This window comes from Myotis lucifugus, unplaced genomic scaffold (assembly GCF_000147115.1).
Source record: "Myotis lucifugus unplaced genomic scaffold, Myoluc2.0 scaffold_30, whole genome shotgun sequence".
NCBI lineage: Eukaryota > Metazoa > Chordata > Mammalia > Chiroptera > Vespertilionidae > Myotis > Myotis lucifugus.
Genome location: NW_005871078.1, coordinates 1,073,504 through 1,077,464, shown reverse-complemented (window position 1 = coordinate 1,077,464; position 3,961 = coordinate 1,073,504).

Here is a 3,961-nt window from a genome sequence, read left to right as displayed (position 1 = left end):
CCGTCTCCCTGAACCTGCATTTGCAGCTTAAAAAACATGTGCACAATATTTACTCTTCCTGTGATCTAGACACGCAAAAAAGAAAGGCAACTGCCAGCCCCGTTTTTTAAAAATGAGAATTAATATATTAGAGGCGGTATCCTATCCCATTTTCCCACGCTTTTGAATTAATTTAATTTTCTTTCTTTTTTTTTTCAGTTGGGTTCATTTAGAGTCCAAGTTTTGCTTTTCATTTCAAAGAGAGTCACTGGGAGAGAGAGTATTAGCTGACTTAACTACTCGGGTCAATTCTCGTGGCAAACTATAATGCTCCGATTAAGATTGGCCCAATTATTGTTTAGTTAAGTAATTATTCAATATTTCCTTAATAAATTTGCAAGGTAAGAGCAGATCATATTTAAAATTATTTTCCGTTTTTATTTTATGAGCACGTGTTTCCCTTTTTAAGGGTAGTTTTAGTAATTATTTTTGTACGACTTTTCTGCCACTCCTAGATTATAGCCCTGGGTCTTTTGTGTCTAGGGCCTTGACCTGGTAAATATACAAAATTACAGTCTGCTTATCTTTGTTCAGGCCAATAAGGGCAAGTTAAATCACTCTTCAAATACAATATATTTTTAATTAGGCACTTGCTTTTCTTTAGAAGGATCACAGCAAACATAGTTGCTGTGTTCTGTTTCTTGTTATTTAAAACTCTGTTTCTCAAACAGATCTTCATATTCCAGAATAAGCAAAACTTAATCTGAGTTTTATGACTTGTTTGAATTTAATAAGTGTGTGTGTAGGGGGGAGGCAGTTCATTTTAACCATATTCTTCCTGACACAATAGTTCACCCTGATTTACTAGTTTTGATTTCATTGTTGAGCAGAGAAAATTGTAAAGTTCATTTATAAATTGTTTACTAGATTCATGTCCTGGTGACTAGGGAAAATTGCTTAAAGAAACTGGCATTGCTCAAAAGTACTGATGAGAAAAAAATAACTCTCCCATATTTATGATTAAAAAGGACCACTGTATTCTCAGCTCTGACAAGGGGGAAAGTTCAGTTAGGATGGGTGGGATCACTCTGGCATCCTCAGGAAAGTGCTTATTTTTCTGCCACTGTACTAGTTTGGCTTTAAAAAGTTGCTTGGACCATGGATGCATTGTTTTTAAAATGGCAAAGAGGGAATCTGAGCAGGGAAAAATATTTGCTAAGCTATAAAGAGCATGGCCGAAATGGTCTTTTTTACTGTCCATATAGTTAAATAATTTCCTCTGTTTTACTGTATTCTGTGTATATGTAAAAATGGGTTCTTGATGTTTTCATAGGATATCATTTCATGAAAATGTTTATGGTTAATATTGACAATGCACTTAAATCTTACTAATTTATTATGTATGATGTTTATTTCACACTGGGTTAAAGTTTGGCTCTGTCCTAACTTGGGAGAAATGGTTTATTGAGTATATAGAGTGCTAGTGATGCATACTTTACTAGTGATGCATATATTTTATCTTGCTTCTTTAATCTCTCATATCTTAAATTTGATCCCAATCATATTTCTCCCCTTAACTTGAATTCCTTTTATAAAATACATGTAACTTAAAATGTATTAGCTTAAGCATTTTAAAGTATACAGCCAAATAGTATAAAACGCATCTCACCTTGTTGTGCAACTCTTTTCATCTTGCAAAACTGAAACTGTATCCATTAAACAACTCCCCATTTATACCAGTCCCCCAGCTTCTAACAAACAACATTCTACTTTCTGGCTTTATTAATTTGACTACTTTTGATACTTCATATAAGTCGAATCATTCAGTATTTTTTTTGCATTTGTGACTTGTTTATTTCACCTAGCATAATGTCCTCAAGGTTCATCCGTGTTATAGCATGTGTCAGAATTTTCATCCTTTTTAAGGCTAAGTAATATTCCATTATATGTATATACCACATTTTGTTTATCCATTCATCCACTGATGGGCACTTGGGTTCCTTTCACCTTTTGGCAGTTATGAATAACTAGAGGCCCAGTGCACAAATTCATGCACAGTTGGGGTCCCTCAGCCTGGTCAGCAATCAGGCTGATTGGGGCCCGCCAGCCAGAGGGGAGAGACCTCAGGAGGTTGGCTGTGGGAGCGCACTGACCACTAGGGGGGCAGCTTCTGCATTGAGCATCTGCCCCCTGGTGGTCAGTGCATGTCATAGCTACTGGCGGGTCATTCGGTCGCCTGGTCGTCCGGTAGTAACGATTTTCTCCACCCCACCCTATTGAAACTATTTTTCTGGAATGTGACTAATATCTTCCTTCTCCAAAGAAAAATCAAATATATGTGACCTCATATTTTTATCAGTTTTCTGTGGCTGCTATAGCAAATTAACCCAAATTGGGTAGCTTAAAACAACAGAACTTATTCTCACAGTTCTAGAGGCTAGAAGTCCAAAATCTAGGTGTCAGTACAGCTGCCATACCCCTGAAGACTCTGGGGGAGAATCTTTCCTTGCCTCTTCCAGACTCTGGTGGCTGTTGTCATTCCTTGACCTGCAGCCACATCACTCCAGTCTGTACCCCTATAGTTGCATTGCCTCCTCCTCTTCTATCTTAAATCTCCCCCTGCCTTTTCTTGTAAGGACACTTGTTGTTGGATTTAGAACCTACCCAGGTAGTCCAGGATGGTGTCTTCATTTCAATATCCTTAACTGCACTGCATCTGCAAAGAGCCCTTTCCAAATAAGGTAACATTCACAGGTTCCAGGGAGTAGGACGCAGACATAATCTTAGGGATATTACCATCCAACCCCCTAGAGAGGAATGAGACTTGATATTTTTTATTATTGCTTCTTGACAGGCTCCTTTTTCTTTCTTTAATACTGCACTAAAATGACCTTCCTCTTAACTTGGGCTGTGGTGTCCCGAGTATTATTGTCAAACATTATTCAGGATGTTACTGTGAGGGTGTTTTAGGATGAGACTAACATTTAAATTGGTGGACTCTGAATAAAGCAGATTGTCCTCCATGATGTGGATGGGCCTCATCAAATTATTAGAACGACAACTGACTTCCGCAAAGCTAGGAGGAATTCTGCAGGCAGATTGCCTTTGAACTTGAAATGCAACTCCTCCCTGATTCTCCCCCCACAAAAGATAGGCCCACATGCTAATCCCTGGAACCTGTGAATGTTACCTTATTTGGAAAAAGGACTTGTCCCATCAGGTTTTGGACTCACCAACTGCATGATCCAATTTCTTAAAATAAATCTCTCTTTCAATGCATATACACATCCTACTGATTCTGTTTCCCAGAGGATCCTGACTAATACCCTTTAACTCCTTCTTTGTCTTCTTTACCTCACTTTGTCAGCATATGTAAAAGATGAATTCATATGTGTTTAGCAAATTAGCCCTACTGTGGACCTTAATGTTTCTTTATATGATCTCATCACCTAAAATGAAGCCCTTTTATTATGCCACCCAGCTGCTTCCAGACCTTGGGAGAGCTTGCTTGTGTTATCACATCACTGGTATCAGATATAAAAGTAGCACGGATCACAATTAAAATGCTCAGTTTTGGAACTGTGAGGCTTATCTCTGCTATATTCAGTCTGTATTCAGCAAATCACTCTTGCCAGTGACTTAGCAAAGTTCCATGAAGCATCAGGCAGAGTAGGCAATTAATGTAAAATAAATTATTCCATTGACCTAGTCCCACACTTATGCCTCTTTCAAATCCTCACATCCAATTATTTTCTAAATCTTATGTCAACTGGTTTTGCTTTTGAAAGCCAAACGCTTCTGTGGGTTCCCTTTGAGTCTCATTGCCCTACTCTTCTTACCATACCTTATGTTCTTTTCTATGTTAACCCTGCATTAATGAATTCATACTCAATTGTCAAGTTCATTTTCTGAAATGATCTTCTGACTGGTCAGTCCTCTGCCTACTGACTCTTAGTGCCTCCCCACTGCCTGCAGAATATGG